This window comes from Mus musculus, chromosome 2 (genome assembly GCF_000001635.26).
Source record: "Mus musculus strain C57BL/6J chromosome 2, GRCm38.p6 C57BL/6J".
NCBI classification, from domain to species: domain Eukaryota; kingdom Metazoa; phylum Chordata; class Mammalia; order Rodentia; family Muridae; genus Mus; species Mus musculus.
Genome location: NC_000068.7, coordinates 106,177,585 through 106,199,632, shown reverse-complemented (window position 1 = coordinate 106,199,632; position 22,048 = coordinate 106,177,585). Strand labels below are relative to the sequence as shown.

The 22,048-nt window shown below is 40.2% G+C and overlaps 1 protein-coding gene across 8 annotated transcripts in view; it reads right to left on the bottom strand.

The window, feature by feature from the left end:
* Dcdc5 (doublecortin domain containing 5) overlaps positions 1-22,048 on the bottom strand; it is a 328,880-nt gene that overhangs the window by 210,111 nt on the left and 96,721 nt on the right. The window contains exon 1 of one of the 8 annotated variants that reach the window (XM_006500503.3): positions 4,657-4,993. The exons of the other annotated variants lie outside the window; for them this stretch is intronic. The gene's annotated coding sequence lies outside the window, so the exon portion shown is untranslated. Of the gene's footprint in view, positions 1-4,656; positions 4,994-22,048 lie in introns of those variants that run through there. 8 annotated transcript variants of the gene reach the window in all.

Here is a 22,048-nt window from a genome sequence, read left to right as displayed (position 1 = left end):
TACTTCATGTTGTTATATTTAAGGACCCAATCAACTCAATAAAACAACATTTTTTACTACCAATAATGTGAAATTTAAAATGACTACATGAGGGGTAGGGTATGAGGTTTGGCAATAAAATAGTGGCAAGCAGGAACTGAAAATCTAAGTTCTAGCCGGAAATCTAAAGGAACGCTCTAGGCGAATTTTCTTCTAAAGAATCATTGAATATACTTCTATTATCATGTGTGCATGCATGTACATTCATGACAAACCACGGTGCCAAATGTAGGTCATACCTCAGTGTTCATATGTAGGTCAGGGGACAATTTTACAGAGTTGGTCCATTCCTGCCACCTTTAAATAGGTTCTGAGACCTGGAGTTGTGAACCAAGCTTGTGTCTGGTGTGCCTTTCCCTCCTAAGCCGTCTTCTGCAGCCAGCTTGAAGCAAATTTAATAATTTGGGGAAATATTGCTGCATGCAAAATAAATCTTCCTATGAGTGGGAAAATGCCCATTAAAAAAGAATTCGGATGAATTATTTTTCTCTCTACCAAGAAAAAGAGAGCAGGAGGATGCACAGGCCAGTTTGATTTAGCAATGGATCGATTGTCCCTGACTAGGAGTGAACTTCATCAAAATGCTTTCGGAGTTTTGGTTATGCCCTTTACGCTATCCTTTTAGTTGTATACTAAAGACATGTAATTTGCTAAATTATGTAGTACTAAAGCTAGATGAGATCATACAGAGAGGCCGCTTCATACAGAGAGGTCGCCCAACCCAACTTAGCACAGGTGCCATGCTGTGACAACCAGTACGCTACTTACAAGTTACATATTTCTACTTAAATTTAAGGTCACTTAAATAAATTAGAAAACTAAGTTCCTTAGTCCCAGGAGTCACATTTTAACTAGTCATGGAGTATGCTTCCATCCTCATGCACTGCATGGTGGGAAAGCCTAAGTTCCTTAAGACCAGAGATGCCAGCTAGAACCCTGGCTCACCATGTGCCAGCATTGTGAGTTTGGACAAAACATTTTCTTGTCTCTGAGTTGTAGAATGCTAACATAGACTTATGGTTTGAAAATAAAATAAAAATGTTACACCATTAATTTAGAAGTCAATGCAGAATAGCTGGCACTTTATATTATTTAGAGATAAATAATATCTGTTCCTGGGCAGTCACAAGCAAGATGGTGTTAAACTCCCAGATTCTTCCAATGATTCCTGACTTCCTTCCCCTGCTCACAGGTCCCCTGCTACACTGCCTTCATTTTCACTTTGTCATCATTAAACTCAGGGCTTAAATATGAAAATGTAGAGGAAAAAAATCTATTTTGTACTGAAATGAATTAACTTAAAGTTATTCATTTGGAAATAACCACCAAACAGCTTTTAAAACCAAATTGTGACTTCTTTAAAGCAGAAACTGTTCATTGTCCCCAAATATTCCTTTAAAAACAAAGGGACATGGCTAGGTCGTTTAGGCCTGAACCCATTAGACCATGAAGTAAGTCAATGCAACAAGTATTGCTTAAGGCAATCCAGGATTCAGTGTTTGAGATCTCTCGCTGTAGGAAATCCTGAATTAGGTGATGGGTGACTTTAATTAAATATACGTTAATTTACTCATCACATCCAAATAGTGGAACAGCATCAGCATCCATTAGGGTCTTACATACAGCAGTAATACCATCTCTGTCAAAAGCAGTCACTCGGGCAAAGGTCAAAGCCAAAACGGGATTTAGTGGAGATCTTTTAAAAATGGGAAAAATATTTAAGCTACCTGCATAATATACATTGAAATTAGAGCACAAGTAACCACTAAGGTACTTGATACCGATATCGAATAAAAGCTTTCATTCTTGAACTTCTCTAGCGATATGTGAATACACATTCTAATTTGTTTAGCTAATTTATAATGCACCCAAGGATGGTTGCAACGTGTGCAGTTAAAAAAGAATTGCACATCTAAAAGTTGCAAAAGTGAAAGACTGTAACTGAGAAGAAGTGTTCATCTAATTCATTTTCCCAGTGTAACTAATTAAAAACACATAATACTAAGTACAAACAACTATATTTTGTAAGATCACTAAATGTAATTAAGTGTAGTTACCCTAATTTGATTTACATAACTATTACTAAGCATACTGCTGTTTTAAGTGAATTTGAGAAATAAAATCAAATATCAAACATCTTAAATAAAGAGTATGGTCTTCTATGAGCTATTTTTTTCTCTAGATTGATAACAAATATTTAGGGTTTAATTCTACAATGGGACCTGTATTGTCCCCCATGAAATATCATTGCCAATAGTATTGAAACTGTATTTAATCATGATTAGACAGACAAATCCAGGCTGTGGAAGATGCTGCAAGAAAAGCGCTCAGATTCTTGAAAAAAAAAAATCATGGAAGAAGCAGAATAAAGGTGAAGGGAAAGTTTTAGCTTAAAAGGAGATGCTGCAGTGGAGGAAATCCACCTAGCCTCTGGGTTACAGCGAGCTCGGAGGCACCTGTGGGTAGCTGACTGCCGAGGGGGTGTCAGATGATAACGTGTTATTATGGACTGTTAGGCATACAGTGTGGTTACACAGAAGGTCCCGTTCTTCAATCTGCCAGAAGCACTTAAGGAGTAAAATTTTAATAATTGACTGCAATTACTTTCAGGAGAGATAAACAAATAGGAAAGCTCATTAAATGGCTGAATGAAAATGAAGAGCATGAAAATGTTTGTTGTAATAGTCTTCCAACTTGTCATGTATTTGAAACTTTTCAAAATATGCAAAATTTGGAGGAGATACTGATTTTGACGGATGAGTATGACCTCCTATGTCAAAATAAGTTATAAGCACCAAAATACCCCCCCCCCGAGAAAAAACGCTATTCACTAGATCAATACTGTGCATTTTCTCAGTGTATTTTAAACTGTATAGTGTACGTACTATACAGTTTTAGAAATACCCATTTTAAAAAAATTCCACTGGTGGCAAGATAAGGGCATAGTTATCTTTTGCTCTGTATCACATTAGTGATTTATTTTCAAAACTACAGTAATGTTGCATCATCTTATTAAAATAAAATGAGTCACAAACAAATCTATGGACTTACACGGTTCTGAAGCCACAGCTGATTCCAGAATATTCCATATTTGTGGAACCTTACTGTTTTCACAAATATGATTGTTCAAGAATATATTGCTCATATATACAGACATATATAGGCATGGAGCCAATCATCGATTTCACTTTGCTGGTAACATTAAGAGGAAGTAACGAGGCATACTTGATTAGAGCCGTTCTTTGCCATCAGAAGGGCTTGCCAAATTATGCCAAAATCCTTACTGCTATAAAACCCATCACCATTTACATCATTGAAAAACAATTCTGCTCCTAGTGAAACTTAGACTGACTTGAAATTTGCCTACTGTGTAAATGCTATCATCCATTATGCACATTCTAATTCTATAAATTAGACAGCTTAAGAAATCAACTTGTGTCTTAATGTTGTTCTATTGGGACAAACAAAACAACATTTGTGGCATGGCCCTCTGCCCCGACACCTTCATGGGTTTCTAAGGCAACTGTTATTTGAAGTTAGAAAACTTGAACAAATACCAAATCCAAATCTAATCAGTTCCTCGTTGGCTGATATTTCGATCCGTCTCTAGTGTTTTCATTATTGTTACTGCAAGATCAATTATACCTTACATGCAACACAATTTTGTTCTATCTCTAAACAATGGGCTAAGAAAATTAAAAACAGGGCAAAAAAAAAAAAAGTATGTTTAAGTTTCCTGACAAGCAGTTTCAGAGTTCATCTGGAAATGTCCTGTCAAAATACGCATACATTTCTGAGATTTTTTTTCAACACAAGAGCACAGCCCATCAGTGGCTAGATACAGTAATTCTTTTCTTTCTTCGGAAACGCGGAGAAATTTATGCAGGAATTTACCAATCCACAAAAACTTACACAATGCTCAGCAAATAGTCAGTAATTATTGTGAGATAATGTTCGGCCCTGTGAGAAACACAGCTTCGATAGGAGAGCTTTACCAATTTATCCCGGGCTGTCCTGTCAGTGGTGCTTAGGAAGTTAAGACTTTATTTGTGAAAACATAGAGAAATACTGGGGAATCATGTTGTCTACAGCTTCATAAATCTTGCTTAAGATCCTTTTCAATTACCATCCATTTCTCCTTTAAAATGGGACACCCCCCCCCCCAAAAAAAAAAAAAGAGGAGAGGAAGCGGGTCAGGGCAGTGTGTGGCAGGCAGCGGCAGCGTGATGGGCTTGGGCCCCCCGTGGCGTTTCCATCTGCCGTCATTAAGGTGACTACTCAGACATGAACAAATCCCTCTTGCTGTGCTGACAGGCAGACCTCAAGAAGTATGACAAGGCTTTAAGACAGAGAGTCAGAGAGAGAGAGAGAGAGAGAGAGAGAGAGAGAGAGAGAGAGAGAGAGAGAGGAACGGAGACAGAGAGGGACAGAGAGTCGGTCATATTCCTTCTATTAGCAATGCTGCCTTACAAAAAGAAATGTTCCTTACATTTATTTATCAAAAAAAAAAAAAGGTTTTTCTTAATTCTTAAAGGGTCTAACTCTGCTTCTCAATTCTACTACACTAGTGCTAAATCTCAGAAGGTAAAGCCGACGGGATGAACACCTTGCTCCTACCTGTATGCTTTCCCATAAGAAAGCCCCCCTTTTTTGACCATTCTTCAGCTGCGGTAGACTCTTAATCTCTTGATCGAAAATCCGGGCTGAAGAAAAATGGAGGCCTTGTGACCTGATGGAGGAACCTTGAAGCTGCTCCTGGTGGATTCTGAGACGGAGCTGGTGGAGGGCAAGTGAAGGGGACGAGGAGGAAGACATAAGCTACGTGAACATCTGTAACAAACTGTCTCTGCTCTGTAACAAATGGAGTCCAAACAAATGATAATTAAATTCATATAGAATGTTAAAAGAAGTGTGAAATGACGGCAATGTTTAGTTCAGTGTAAAGTAACAAAATGAGCATGGGCTTTTAACCAGCAGGGGGTGCCACAGGCTTGTGATTGAGCCCTGACCCTTTGGCAAAGAGCCCGAAGGCAGATGTGACAGTCTCACAGAAAGAGCATTTAGCTTCCACACCCGGTAACAATCCTCTTTGATGAGGGCTATGCTTGTCATGTCTGCGCCGCACGGTTTGTTAGGTCTTTCCAGGCCAGATTCAAGTTTTACTGTTACAACAGACTAGCTCCCTGGCCCCAAGCAGCTCCAGGTACCTGGGGGAGGGGGGGGGGGCGTGTAAGAATAATTCCCCCGCTTACAGGACTACATAATCAACGTGCCGGTTCTCGGGTTCTGCCGGCTCTTTTAGAGCTCTTCTGTGAGTATTTTACTTTCAAGCCCTGCAAACCTTGGGAGTGATTTCAGGGACCGATGCCTGGGAGTCGTAAGACATAACTGGAGTGAGAGTGTGAGGTGAAGCCACTCCCCATTTTAAATAATAGCCTTGTCAGAGCCCAGCTCCTTGCAGCCAGAGACTAAGCTATGAAGAGGGTTCATATTTAAAACACATTCAAATGTAAAGTAAATCCAGTGGAACTGTGGCCTGTGAGGTACTTTAAAAAGACATCCTTCATTATCATCTGTCACCTTTGTTCAGCTTTCCCGCCCCTGCTTGGCTCCTCACGTTATCCATCACTCGGCCCCTCCCCCAGCCTTCTGTCACAGGCCTCCTTTTCCTCTCTCCCTTGTCAGTTCTTGTACTTTCTTGATTTCTTATCACTCTGTAGTCCCTGCAGGGATGTAGTCTTTTAGATCTCTCTCTCTCTCTCTCTCTCTCTCTCTCTCTCTCTCTCTCTCTCTCTCATTAATTTCTGCCAAAGGCACGCTGATGAGTGCTAAATGCTGTGTCTTGGAAGAAAAGACGTTTCAGTCCCATAAACATGTTGGGTGTCTCACTTCATTGGCCATAAGCCTTGACTAAGTGCAATAGTGCATTACTCTTTTTGGTCAACAACTACACTTACAGAAAACATCAGAGCTAAGCCCCGCCCTAATTGAAGGTAACACTGGTGTCAATCAGCCCTTTGTTAGCCAAACTTTTGGTTAGAGCCTCAAAGAGCTGGAAATGATGAATATTTCTTTTTATCTTATATTAACTCTATCTCTTACCCGACAGAGGCAAATTAGAACGGCAGCACCTGCTCTCTTAGGCTGCTTAGGAGGTGAAGGCATTAGTGAAAACCTGCATTGCTTTCTTTTCCTCACAGGAAGTTTGAACATATTTCATGTTTTATTTCCAGAGCCTTGCATTTAGTTCCCCAAGCCCTCAACTCTTGAGCTTAGTTTAGCTGTTTTGCTTTGATTTCTGGAAACATGTGATGCCAGTCATTTTTTAAAATCATAAGGCTTTCGCTCTATAGATATCACTTTTTGGTAAAGGAGAAAGTCATGAAAAGTTTAAGGCCTGATTCTGGGCTGTGGGTGTGTACAAAGGCCAGGGCTGTGTGGAGAATATGGACTCTAAGCTCTAACTTCTTAGAACACTGACCAGATCTACTCTCACAGGGATCTACACAGCCTCCATCTCCCTAACTTGACAGAATGCATGAATAGGTGTCCAGGGATGGGCAATCACAAGTCTACGGGAGGTAAGAGCCTTTGCACCTTCCATCTGTAGGTCACTGGTTACGGGAGGTAAGAGCCTTTGCACCTTCCATCTGTAGGTCACTGGTTAGAGCTGGGCTGAGGAAACCTAAAACTGTGATAATCTTTATCCACTCATCTTTAAAGCTATCATCACTGGGCCTTTACGGGATAAGAGTTTGCTCTGGGATCTGAGTAGAGTAGGAAACGTCATAGAGTAGTAATTGAGACAAGCGTCCACATAAGGGAGACTGCTCTCTGACAGAGTTGTGTGATGCCCCTAGTTAATTGTCTGCAAGCCACACCCCTACTTACTTGCAGGCTAAAACAAAGTATAGTCTCAGTGAGTTATTAGTCAATACGCAAAGTTTCCATGGGATAACAGTTATATCCTGTATAAGGCACCTCAAGTTTCAGTATTTACTGGCATGTAAAATAGTGGGGAAAGAGTGGGAGACAGGTAGAAAATTCTAGAAGGACTTTGGCACCATGGTGATTTGTATAATCATGAATATGATAATTAAAAGAAAGCAGCTAAGGTTCTGGATCTTTTTCTAATAAATTAAAGTACATTTTCCTGTCCCCTCTGGGATCAGCGTCATCCAGAGAGTGCCACCAAACTAAGATACAGCTTTCATGATTGGCTCTATGAACCAGATCATGAATGTCTCCGGACAGAGGTAGGTCTGAGGGTGCTGGACTGAGTAGAGAAAAGAGTGAGCCTCCAAACAAAGAGGAGGCAACAGAGACCAAGACACTGGTGTGCACTCGGGCGCATAACCCCAATTTGTAAACAACGGGGTGTTCCGTGTCCTTTTATGCAAGACAAAAGCCCAAAATAAAGCCCCTGAACATGTTGGTTCTGCCTGGGGAAAAAAAAAAAAAGCATCCCAAATGTCTGGGAAATGGGCAAAGGTAAGAGTGCCCAAGATAACCCAGTGTCGTTTGCCCGAGGTGAGCAAGGTCGATCATGGTTGTCTATGTCAGTCACTCAGGGTGCCTGGCTTATGCCCAGAGTATACCCTCTACCAAATACTATGGAATTTTTTAAGAAGTGTAAATAGATTAATGAATAAGTAGAGAACAATCTTGATGTATCCAAACCAGTTTTCAGTATAGACAAATTTGTAAATACAGAGATAGTGATGGTTGAGATGAGGTTAGGTTAAGGTCCAGGAGTCAACACTCAACTGAACCTCACCCTGCAGAACAATAAATGACTATATTTTATAAGCTGCCTTAAGATGTGTTTACATTAACTCTAAGTTATACAGGGAATACTCATATTCACACAAGCGGTTACTCGCTCTTTGCATTGTATCATCACTTTGAATTTGGCTATCAGACTCTAAATCTCTTCTACGGTAGTAAACAGAAACCGCTCCGATATCTTTACCATTTTCATACACCTGATAAATGAGCACATAGAAAAATAGAAATATCTATGTGTGGACACATGTAAAGGGACATGTATAAAGCAACAACTAACTGTCTGAAGGTGTACGAGCAATTGGCTGTAAAATCAATAGCACTAAGCAAAAAAGGGCTCTGTTTCCCCCTTAGACTTGGTGTCTCACCTGACTCCTATTCCCCACCTTCTTAGAATAGAAGAAAGGAAGGAAGAACACTGGTCCCAACAGATGCTTCACTGGAGCCAACATCAGCCAAAGGTCAGCTAGCAACCAATTAACTAGCTCATTGCATTCTCCTTGGAAAAACAGAAAGCCACAAATTACATGGAGAATGTTCAATTTGTTTTTAAAAGATATCAGTGTGCTCTTCATCTTTTGAGTCATTCAACGAAATTCAACCTGACAGGTTTATTACATAACAGGATGGTGAAGGTCAGCCATTTTAACTGTGCAAACTCAACAAGTTGTTGAAAACAGAGATAAAATATTGCATTATGCAACAGTCGCTGGGAGAAAAAGGGGAAAAAACCGAGAGCGGCAAATGTTCTGGTCAAAAGGATCCGAATAAACCAGTCCTGACAGGACGGCCCCACTAAAGTGAACACTCCCCCTGTCTGTCCTGAGGACCCATGCAGGGTGCTCCATTCACTAGGCAAGAAAGAACTCAGGCCAGAGGGAGGCCTGATGAATAATTTAAATCCCTGCTTTTTAGCTTTTTTTTCTTCCTCAAAAGTTCTTTTCTTCCATTTCTGATATGCCCATCACATTTTAGTGGGGGACTGTTTTACATATATCTCGTGCTATTTCCAGAGAAAAGTTGGAAGAATAACTTCCCGAAAAACAGAAAACTCTCTTTTGTTCTTGGGAGTCAGTTCAAACCTTAATCGGTAAGTTTTAACCAAGTTTGGGAAACAATGTGCTTCAATGGTGCTTCTGCACCGTATTGGGGGAAAGGGGATTTAAGAAGAGTAAGCATGTAAAAACCCTGCGGAGGATGGGACCATCCCACTCAGTGCTCCTACAGCCCCACAGTGACAGGGTGGACATCCTATGGCCTCTGCCTGGCAACACTGAATTATTAATCCCTGAAGTGTCTTTTTCTAGTGGGGATTTAAGAAGAAAGAAAGAAAGAAAGAAAGAAAGAAAGAAAGAAAGAAAGAAAGAAAGAAAGAAAGAAAGAAAGAAAGGAAGGAAGAAAGAAAGAAAAAAGAAAGATGGAAGGAGGGGAGAGGAAGGGAGAGAGGGAAGGGGGAAGGAAGGAAGGAAGGAAGGAAGGAAGGATATAGACTGACTGTCTTTTCTAAGTAACAATACAGTTCTCAGCAAGCAGTTTCTCTAAATTTGCAAATATGTACGGGGTGAAGTGGAAAGAGAATCTTGCTATTCCAACTATCTCTTCAAGACTGTAGTCTGAAAGGAAACTCTTAAACAAAACCTGAGTTTACTAGCAAAGCGGTTGCTCCAGTTTGTGTTGATAGATATGAGGCTGAGGAACTTATGGATACTTATTGGTCTAGACTGCTAGACTGTGGTCTCAGAGTGCAGCAAGTTATATTCTAGGGAAAAGACAGTGTGGGCGCTAATTGGCCAACTGAGAGCAGAGCACGGCTCCACACCCAGCACTGTCATTAGCCGCTGCTTTGTTCATTGCTGATAGTGAGACTTCCTGTTGCCTGTTGGCCAGAGGACGGGGTGATGGTGGGGGGGGGGGGGCAAAACAAGAGCCCAACAGACAAAATAAAAAAAAATCAGTGCACTGAAAACAGAAACACTGGCTCTAATTCCCCAACATTCTCCTGGGGCCTAAGGAAAACAGGTGTTTCCACAGTAAGGCAACCATTCCTTCAAGCAGAATTCTTTGACACTCTTACTTTCTCAAGGGTGTGCATTTGTTTTTAATATCACAGGACTAGGCTACTCACACTGCCAGTCTGGGGTGCTCGTTCATGTGACAAGTATTTTTCCTTCTAATGTGCAGTGTTTAGACACAGACTGATCACTAGGCTGAGCATTTCTATCACAGATGAGGTAGAAGCAGGCAAATGAAAGCTTGCTTTCTTACTGCTCATCATTGGTCTAAGAAAAATCAGCTACTGATAGGGCTTCACCTCCTATAGCTCTGAAATTCAATTCTTACTTATGAAGCAGGACTTCTCACCCAAAGCAGTCAGGGCTAGCCTGGGCACTCTAGATAACAGAAACTAGAAAATTATAATCTGGATCCTCTGTAGTAACACAACTCATGATAACAGAAGAATGCCTACAGACAGGAATGTATATCTATGCCCTGGTCTCATGAAATATGGAGGTCTCAAAAGTGTTCTGTGTGGCATAGAATTTTCATTCTCCTTCGTGTTGATATTAATTTTTCTTGAGCCAGGTTAAATTTGGCTGACATTAGTGGTTCCCTGGTATGTAATGGATGCTCGCATTCATTTACTGAGTGCTACGAAATGTCAAGTGTTGGCCAGGTAGTTAAAATATCCTGACCATAAGGTCCCTGTTTATTAGACAGTTGTTGTCTTCCAGATAAGATGAGGAACAGACAACAAGCAATACATGCATAGTAAGAATTCTATCTAGATTTTGAAGGCACATCTAGAGTAGTGAGACCTGACATTTATATGATTTCCTGGGACTTCTTAAGCAAGGAGAATGCAGAATTAAAAATGAAAGAGTATAAAATATTCATTTAGAAGAATCAGACTTCACAAATTGCATACATTTCACAGCTCATACAGGAAAACCACTATAAACATTAAATAAAGTTGCAAATACGTTCTCCAAGATTAACTCTCCAAGGCCTCTTCTCTATTCACGTCTTTGCATGGTTATTCTGAAAGTGTTTTATCAAAAGGGACATGGAACACATGGCCCAGGCACAAGCAGTTTCATGAAAATCAGGGACAGGGCAAAGATGATGTCTTTCTGTCACTTGACTAATGACAATTATTGTTCTTGATTGGAAAGGTCTCTCTTAGTGTCCTAGGTATCTGGACAGTTCATAAAGATTCTGAGAGTTGAGTCTGAACTTGATTAAAAAAAAAAAACTGTCCTCAGTTTTCTTCAAGCTATAAATTACAAAATGTGGGAGGGTTTTTCACAAATTAGTTGAATCTGTTGATTTTATAGCATGCTTGACTTCTGTTAGCTGTGTTGTGTTGTCTGTTGTTCTACTGTACAGAAAGTACAACTCTTTCTGACCATGTGGCCATCTTTTTACATCAAAACAGCTAGGACAACTGGACTATACAGATGACTGACTACAAGGTACTGATTCCATCCCACTAGGTCCAAACTCATGCCTTCATGCCACAGTTTGAATCTTATGTCCCGGGCAAAAGCTTCTATGTTAAAGGATGGGTCCCAGGACAGTGCTACTGGAGGGTTCCCTAACATCTAAGAGCAGGACTGACCTATCTCTAGATAGATGCTAGGTTGTTATTACTTCACCATTGAATAAACAGCAGGATTCCCAGTCTGCAAGCATCATTGCTGCACCACACTCTGCAGACATGTTGTGTTATGCTGCTTCCCACAGGGTCAAAACCCTGGACTTAATCAACATGAACTGGGACTCACAAGACTGGGAGAGAGATTAGCCATCTATGACATTTGGTTATAGTGACAGAAATAGTGCTAACATATCCCAACCAGTTTTCTCTGGGCCATACCTCAGTAATGTCATAGCAACTCTGATACAGCATGGTGCAAACGAGAATGAAATTGAACTGAATTGAAAGAGGCAATAGTCTTAACCACGTGTGGCTAAAATGTGTTGCGTTTGCAAAATTTATAGGAGTGCATGCTTATGTGAACACCACCTGTATAATGGAAATAGGCCATTTTGTGTGTGTGTGTCTGAAGGATGTGAGCGTTAGCTTTATGTACACACAGTTCAGAGTAAGGAGAAGGTAATAAGTGCTATTTGAGGGCGAAACAATGCAGTAGAACAGGTGCTAGACAGCGGGGTCCACCTACTGAGATGGGAGTAACCCTAAGTAGATGCTCAAGACAGACCCTCTTGGAAGAGTGATTTGGAAATGAGAGGAAGAGACAAAAAGATAGGCTTGGAGAAGAGCACTGTAGCAGAGGAAAGCACAGAGCAAATAATTCAGCACAAATGTGTGGTGTGTTCCAGGGCTGGTGAGGAGGCTACTGTCACTGCAGCAGAGGGAGAGGGGCAAACATGAAGACAAACAGATAAAGGCCAAGAGAGGAATAGGGACTCAGTGATATGTTCCAATAGAAGAATAACAGTATGAGGCTCAGGTGCAACTGGGCACATGGAGATCAAAAGACAACATTTTCCCTCTTGTTCTTCCTGATGCTGCCCTGAGTCCTCCAGACTGGCTGGCAAGCTTTTGAAATATTTTCCTGGTCCATCTCCTTGTGAGTGCTGGAATAACAGATGAATACAATGTACATTTTTTTTTTTTAACTTGGATGTTGGGGACAGAGCTCAGGTTACCACATCAGGATTATGCCACCCATTCCTTTAACAGCTGAGCCGTCCATCTTCCCACCTAGCTGACAGTGTTCAAAAGATCATTATGATCCCTGCTTTGAGAACTGTAGAGGCAAAAATAATAGGAAAAGCACACAACAGTGGTGAAAACCAGAAGACTAACTGTGGACATGGTTAAGAAATGTTCTGCTTTCTTTATTGGTTGTTCCAGAGTAGTGTCATTTGCTGATGCTTATTAATGGGGCTGAGAAATAAACTTGATGGCTAGGCTAATATTGTTGAAACAGGTCTATCAACGTAAAGTAAGAAATGTGAATATAGCTTCATATGCGGTATTTGTAAAGACATACATAGCTCAATAAACACCAAAATAATTCTATTTATTACACATATATCATAGAGACTGTGACTCAAATTTAAACTACATATAGTAAGCTGACTCGAGTGGGGATTTGCAAGCCAATGTTGTCCTTTGGTAAGTTTGCCTGGCATTACATAAGGCATCCCTTTATGGGCCAGGAAAGCTCTTGCTCAGTGCCATTATCTGGCCTTTAATATGATCCGTCTGGTTAAGAGCTAGCTGTTGGGGAACAGCAGGTTTCCAACTCTACCCAACCACTGGGAAGACCACCCAGGAAGCCCTCCATGGTATGAGCAGAAGGCCAAGTGTCTGAGCTTCAAAATGCCTCAGGGTGCAATGCTGTCAAGAGGCAATAATAGAAAAATGACCCTGCAGTGTGCGGCTGAAAGTCAAGGGCTGCACAGCAACAGGATTTACGCCAAGGGGTCTGTGCAGATAGATAATACAGCCTCACAAAAAATAAAATCACCTGCTGTATTTCAGGTGGATATAATTTAAAATGTTGCTATAAACTTATGTATTGTCTGGACTGGGGTCCTCTGGGATCAGGTACTGAAATGAAGAATTGCCTGCAGTAAGTTCACTGGGGAACATTCGGGAGCAATGATGAGAACTTAGGGATTCAAAGTGGGTGGGGAAGGAGAACTGTTCCCATTGTCATAGACCTCTCTTAGGAGCTCTGGAGCTAGAGAGGCCTACATCTAGAACCAGCCGCACTCAGAGTTAGGACACGGAGCCACTCCTTTGAAGCCATCTCTTAGACAAAGGCTAGGCATAGGCCTCACTTTAGGAAAAGGCACTCATTTCTGCTAAAGGCAACTGTTGAGGAAGAGTGGAATGGGCATCTCAATCCTGCAGAGATGAACCAGTTGGCAGTTTAGAATGTGGGGCACATGTCACATGCCTGACCCCCTCCCCATACCATCCTCAAACACCAGAGAGGTTATTTAAGAAGACTATTAATTTTATGTTTCAGCAAAGCCTACCATTTAGAAGTACCAAGAGCAGATGGGTACCCATGAAATAGGATTTTAGAGATGAGCTAAAAGACTACAAAGTAGCCCTCCCCCAGATTTGTCAAGGCATGGCATTCCAGTTAGAGATTCACTCCTTTGTCACGATTAAAGTACCCTAGCTGTAGAAGAGAAAGCAAGAATCAGAATTATTACTTATTGATCCCTTTATAGGCTATAATTGTCAATTTCAGCTTATTGAACCCAAGTTAAGGCTGGTAAACAGGCAGTCAGGAGTCAGTGAGAGATCAAATCAAATGGCTTCAAACAACAGATCCTCTTTTATCTGTCTACATAGTGGTTCCAAGGAAAATAATTGTCAAAAAAATTTGAAACTATCTTAATTTTAGAGAACATGTCTCCTAACAGCAAATTTTGAAAAAAAAAAAAAATGATGGAAACAAGAGTGAAGGACACCTGACAGTTTAGCTTGGGATAAGAATGACAGGAAGACCAAGGAAGATGGAAGGTGGTTGTGGTGACTGGAATGACTCATGTGTTTGAATGCTTATCCCATAGGGACTGACACAATTAGGAAGCATGGCCTTGTTGATGTACATTGGCCTTGTTGGAGGAAGAGTGTCATTTTGGGGTGGACAATGAGGTCTCCTATGCTTTAGATAGCCCGGTGTGGCACACAGTCTCCTTCTGCTGCCTGCAGACCAAGATGTAGAACTCTCAGCTCCTTCTCCAGCACCATGACTGCCTGGACGTTGTCATGCTTCTCACCATGACAATAACGGACTGCACTGTAAGCCAGCTTGAATGAAATGTTTTATTTATAAGAGTTGGCATGGTCATGGTGTCTCTTCGCAGCAATAAAGCCTTAAGACCATGGTGGAATCTTCAAGGTGGCTTTCATCTGCTCCAGTCACCCTAGAAAGGCTTCCCTCGAGTGTCTAGTTACATTTCACTGGAGCATCTTCTTTTACTCCAATTCTGTATTTAGCTATGGACAAAATATGGGGAATAGTTTGATAAAAATGCTTTCTCCAAGTACAATTCTCACCAAATTCACTCGATGACTACTCTAAATCAACAGTTAGACGATTTGCTGGGCTACCGTGTCCTTAGCCAGGGAATTTAATGAGCCCCTCTGACGAGACTTTCTTGAGGTAAAGGGGAACAGGATTTTCGCTCTGATTAACTGGGCGCTTGAAATTATATTTAACTCTCATTAGAGCATCGTGTATATGGATTCCATGTAACACAACATGTTATACACACATGTTTGGTAAATAAAAGGCTTCATATTATCCTTTGGAAAGAATGTTAGGGAACCTTAATGAACGAAGCTTAGTCACACATCCCAAATTCTACTTCACTGAGACTAATGAAGATTGCAGGATTTAATATGGACTAAATCAGAACTAATTTTCCCACAGTCTCAGTCCTGACATAATATTTTCCATTGGGGATAGGGTTAAAGGTGTTTAATGCTATTCAATTGTTTTAATGAACCATGCCTGTAACAATAACTTTACCCTATTGTGATAGCTACTTCAATTCACCAAAACTTATTCAAGCACTGTTTCTAGGAAAACATTTTTATCTACTGTGAGTAGAATCCTAAGCATGTTTGAGTGTATCACTTCCTTTGCAGATACTGGACAATCTGCATTATGGGTTATTCAGATAAAGAATTCTGCTTGGGAGTGTTCGTGATGAGTCAGATTAGCATAGGTGTCAGTGGGTAATGCCAGGGAGGGGAACATATGTGGGCAGGGAATCTTAGCAACTTGAGCATATCAAACACTCTGTGAAAAAGCTAATTGAGAGGTAAAAACAAATTAACTGCTACGGAGAAGGACAATCTCCCTGAGCGAGCGAGCGAGCGCCAGCAGCAGGAAGGTTCAGTGGTTCATTTAGTAGGAGTCACTGCTGGGACCATAATACAGCTCTGGCCCGTGGACTTTCCCTGCTGACTGCCCACCTGGCAATTCTCTGGGCACCTTCCAGGATGTCAGCGCTGCACAGGCAAAGCCTGTCTCATTACTACCCGCGCGGCATGGGAGCTAATGCCGGCACCGATTGCTTTCCCGGGAGTTCGCTACCAAAGCTGTTTTTCAGTTCAGCACGTGGAAATAGACAAGATTGGATCTTTCAGAGCGCAAAGATTTACATCTGGCTGCAGATGCCTGTCGGCAAAAGCAGCCCTGAGAAGATGAGCGTCTGGGATGTGAGAGGGGCAACTCAGTGTCCACCTCTAGGTGCTGTCCAGTCAAGGGGATGGGAAGCACACATCATTGATTCCTGAGTCTCACATTGTCTCAGTTTCCCTACCTGTAAAATGGGTAGTTTACACAAGAGGATTGATTGTCTCTATCATATTTTGGCCAACTTTTAAAGACAGTCTTCAAAACCATAATGACAAAAATTCTGTTACTGAGATTTAATATTAAACATTTTAATATTTATTAATTTAATATTCCAAATATTTAAGTAAAATCGTAGTTCTTCCCCATTGTTTATTCAAATAACAGATGAAATAGAGATTCTCATGGGCTATAAACACGTATTTGGGGGAAAATGGTCAAATAGGAAAAAGAAATCAAGGATTTCACAGTGGAAAAGAAGGACATAATATATATGAATAAAAAAATAAATGACAAGATGCCACTAAAAAAAAGCTTTTTAAAGAAACCCTCAATGGTTCTATCTATACCTGATCTCCTTCTAGGCATTAAATTGATACACAGAGATTTAAGTACATAATAAATAAGCAAAGAAATGCTCAGAGAGCTTTAAACTTGCCTAAGTGACCACAGAGAAAGGATGCAGATCTGAAACAGTTTTTAGGTGCTCCTGTGGTATTTACATAGCTCATCTGAGTATCCAGGGCACAGGAAAGGCCAGGGATGCTGTAAATGAAAGTCAGCATTCTTTCTTCCATTAACCAAATTATCCCATTTTAAAAAATCATAAATAAGCTATAAGATACAAAGATGGGAATTTGATCTAAAGCTACATAGACTGACACATTAGCTTTGCCTTAAGAGTGTCCAGTCATTCTACTCATATAAAAATAATAACAGCATTGGGCCCAGGAGGTAAAAACCCAAGACCTTCTGTCTACCAGTCACTACCAAATTCTTGTGCTTTTATAATTGTAAATAAAAACCCACTCCCAGGCCTGATTCTATAAGGAGCTCCCCATTGCCTGGCTTACTACCATCCCCAAATTTTACAACCTTTAGATTCCACAGAAACTAGATCTGCCTCCACTGGCAATAAGTGGAAGGCAACCCATAGAGCATCAGTAACCAATTGTGTGTGAAAGCACTAATTCCAGTGAAAAAGACATCTACCTTCCACGTCCCTCACGCCCGTCCCACCCACTCACACATCACTTGCTCTTGCTCATCAATCCTCTGACACAATCACCCACCTTACTACTTGCTCACTCTCCCTCCCACCATCCCCTACTGATTTGCTAATACCCTTTCCCATCAATCCTTTCCATCCTGCTTTCCCAGGCTAACACTGCTGACAGCATCTCTGTGGGGGTGAAAAGGAGGAGGAGTTGCAAGCGAAGCACAGGACCAGGAAGGCAGAAGTCAGTGAGCCATGGCAACAGCAGATGCTCTCATAGTGGCTAGAGGGGTTGGCAGAGGCGGGGGGGGAGGGGCTGGAGTTAGAGGGGCTAGGAACCGGAAGAGAGGAAAGGACGAGGCACACCTGTTGCCTGGGGAGCGGTGACGCGCTGCACTACTTGGAGAGTTCAATCACTGAAGGTGAAGGCATTGGGAATCCTCCGCATGAAAAGATTTTAAGTTGCAGCAGCCAGGAAATGTACCAGAGTGCTACAAACAACACAGAAAACACACAGAAAACACACAGGGGACGCAGCGACATAAGACGTGAATAGCTGTAGAGAGCTAGTCGGGTTATAGCCTATAGGACTTTTATGCAGAGATTCCTCAAAATTGTTGTCTTTTAAAACATGCCATTATGTTATACCATGTAATTGAGAAAATGAGACATGAAACATGGAAATATTACGTCTTTTAAAGGGGTTCGACTGTTAAGACTAACCTAGAAAACATTTTTAAAGCATCAGTAAAGGATGAGATGAGGTGGAGATGGGAAAGCATCATTCACAGTGTGAAAACTGCCTCAGATCAGAACACCCTGGATCCCGTCCCTGGGGAGGACAGTATTCTAGAGTCACACCGTGATTATTATTGCTTATTCAGTTGTTTAACTTTAATTTTATTTTAAGTGTTTGTTCAGGTATATATATGTTACATATTGAATATATTTCCGGTACTTACTGCCCACACCCTTCTCTTTGTTCAGCCCCCTCTCATTTAGTCACTTTGTGTCTTAACTCTCTCGCTTCCATTTTCACTGTATATACACATGCATGCCTGTATATGACTATATGAGATCTAGGAACTGCAAAAAAGAGAAAATATATAATATTTGTTTTTCTGAGCCTGACTTCTCAGATTAACCTGGAGTAGCATCCGTTTTCCTGCAAATGACAGACTTTTCTTTATGAACAACCCCTCTGTATTCATAAAACAAATTCCCATTATTGTTTCTCTGTTGATGGACACCTCAATTGCTTCCTTAATTTACCTGTTACAAATAGTGCTGCAGTCAACCTGAGTGGGACACCCTGATGTAGAGTCTTTGGGGTGTAGACCAAGGACTCATATACCAGGATTAAGATGGAATCTTCAGGGGTTATGATATGTATTCTTCTGACGGCTAGTGATGTGATTTTTCTTCATGTCTTTTGGCTTCATTTTTTTGAGAAAGTCCTGATCATTTAATTAGTTCACTGACTGGGTTGTTTATGTGGTTTCTTTTTTAATGATTAGGTATTTTAAGTGGTTTATATATTCTACACACTGATCCTCTGGTGGATGTACACTTAGCAAAGATTTTGTTGTTTGCAATGTATTAGGAAGTTGGATGCCTATGGATTTTTTCTTCATAAAATTGCTTTGTGTATCCCTAGTCTTGTGGAATCGTGACTCACATGGTTGCCTTCTTGTTGCTTCAGAGAATGTCTTTGGAATTTTGATAGCAATTACATTGAATCTGTGGGTGATTTGGAAGTAGTGTAGACATTTTAAAGAGATTAAGTCTTCTAATCAACCAATAGATTTCCCCCCTCCCCGTTCATATTGCCATCTTTAATCTCCACATCAGTTATTTCGTCATTTTCAGTGTATATAGTTATTTCACCTCTTTGGTTAAGTTTTCTAAGCACTTTGCTTTTTATGATGCCATTTCAAAAAAAAATTGTCTTTTTATTTTCCTCATTGGCTAGTTCATTATTAGTATAGAGAAACAACCGTATTTTTGTATCATGAAGGCTTACTGAATTCCTTGGTTAGTTCCAACAGATTTTTGCTGGTATCTTTAGGATTTTCTACCTTTATGACTACATCAACACTAAATTGAGTTAATTCTACTTTTTCCTTTCCAGTTTAGTTGTAATTTATCTCCTTATTTGATCTAGTTGTTCTGATTAGTATTTCTAGAGCAGTATTGAATAGACATAGTAAGAGAGTCGTATCCCTTTCCTGTCATCAGATCTTAGAATAGGTATTTTCAAATTTTACCCACTTACTAGGTTAGTTGTGGTATTTTAATATATGGCCTTCATTGTCTTGATGACAAGTAAGGTGCTCTCTCTTCTGAAATAATTTTAGGAAAACTGATGTTAATTATTCTCTAATTATTTAGAGAAGTTCATAACTTTCTTTGTTCAGAGGTTTTGGTTACAAATACTATATTCTTAACTTGATGTGTGTGTGTTCAGCATTCTAGTTTTCCTTGACTCAACCTTAGTAGGTTGAATATTTATAGGAAACCTATTTCTAGGGTCTACTGGATAGTCCCATACCAATGGTCATGCAGAAGGCTCTGGTTAAACTTAGTGGGTCACAAAGCAAAATGAGAAGGCATGAACAAGTGAAAGAGGCCTATACGGATGAGTGGATGTGACCAAGGGAAGAAGAAAAGAGACCATGGTGTGAAAGTAATCAGAATTCATTCTATGATAACAAATATAATTAAATAAAACCTGGAAAGGTCTAGCTCAGTGGCAGATTGCTTCTGGTTTATACCTCAGTACCAAAACCCAAACAAATGAATGCAGATTTAATTCTCTAAAAAGATAAATAATTAACAAATCCTTAGGGAGAGGAAGAGTACTCAAATAAATAGCATCAGAAGTGAAAGTGGAGATGCGATCCTGAATTCTTCTGTTATTGGTTCTTAAAGTTGTGCTGTGGCTTTTATGTAAGAAAGTGATATTGATACACAACCTGAGGGGATTAGAAATGCATCGCCCTGTAGATTTTTATAAGTCATTTTTATAAGACCAAAATGAACAGAAAAGAGAGAGAGAAATATTGGCCACAGAAGTCCAAGAGACTGACAAAAAACATTGCCATTAGTTTTTTGCCCAGAAATTGAAGATCTTATTTCTGAAGACACTATATACTTATGACAGAGAACATAAGGGAAAGACTACTGGAGAGATTCTCTTCTGTTGACTAGCTCTTTTATAGGGTAGAATTTATGTAAGCCACCAAGGGGGGGGGGGAGCAATTAATAGTCCTACCAGGCTATAAAGCCTATGAACAACAACAGTACTAGAAAGGCAAGAAAATCCTGAAAGGTGCAGTACTGACACTGATAGACTATCTATGGCTGGTGAGGCCATTGACCCTAAAATAGAACTCACTATTGCTGTTTTCATTAAACCAATATAATTTCTCACTGCATTCCAAATGTTTATCCTTATATCTACAACAGAGACTGTTACAGAAAGCCACGGCCAGTAAGAAAGAAGAGTACAAATGACTGTGGAATATCCAGCCACAGCTTGGATACCTACAAGCAATCAATACACCTAGAGCTCAGGGAACATCACAGAAGAGGATGTAGAAAGTCTGTAAGACCCAGAGGACCAGGACAGGACATCTACTGAGAGATAATGTCCTATGTGCAACATGAAGGCTGCATCCAGGAAATCTCAACAATATGGCCATACCTAACAAGGTTGAAAAAAATGATGATACCAATCTGCATGTACCATACAACAAGAAAACACGTGACTCTCTGTTGCAAATCCCACACAGTCAACACAGTGTGCTTATTGATTTTGCCTAGTCATATAGTTACAAACAGGCAAAACAGTACAGTTCTGACCCGAATATTAATTTGTGTTCCTGTATATAAAACAAATGTAAAACCAGAGAAATGTGTCTATGTTCCTATTAACTAGTGTCATGAGTAACTTCTTTGCTATCTCAGAAAATAATTTTTGTGTACTTTTTGTGTGTGCCAGTCACACTGTGATAAATAAAAAAAATTTATATTTTTTAATTTACTCTAAATTATTTTTTATTACACACTTAATCAAGACAGCTCAGTTTTGTCCTTGTTTTGTTCTGTTCTGTCTCTGGAAAGGGTCAGGTAATAAATGTGTTAGGATCTTAAGGTCAAACGGTTTACCTCAACATGCAAACAAGTGTGGTTATGTTCTAGTAAAAATGCATTTAATCTCCACCCCAACACCATGACACACCACAGCTTCCAGTGAGATTTTGTTTGTTTGTTGTTTTGTTGCTTTATTGTGTTTTTTGGTTTTTTTGTTTTGTTTTGTTTTGTTTTGGGGGGAGGTTGCAAGGGTGGAGAGTAGATATGGAGGGATAGGGAGCCGAGTAGAATTGGGATGCATGATGTGTAATTCACAAAGAATCTGTCAAAAACTTTTTTTAAATGTCTTTAAAGCAAAACAAGAAAAATTTCCCATGGCTTGTCTCAAATAAACAACCAAACCTTAACTCAAGCCCTTGTTGGTATCATTTACCAATTTCTGTCGTGTATGCATACTGACTGGTCAGTTTTGAGTCATAACAAGTCATGACTGAACACAAAGTTTGAAAGTAAGGCATTGTAGCACACTCACAGAAATTTTCACCACACACATAATACACAGTAATAACTCTGCAGCAGTGAAATGTCATCAAATAATCTAAAACAAGGGGCATCAGCTATCTTTCTATAAAATCAGGTCAAGCATAAGTTTACAAATGCTTTAGTAATGCCAGTATTTAACCATTGGCTCTCAAAATGCTTGACAATTTAACTGTTGTTCATACGATGCTTGAAGTCAGCCTCTGGACACGAAACCAGTTTCCATCAAATT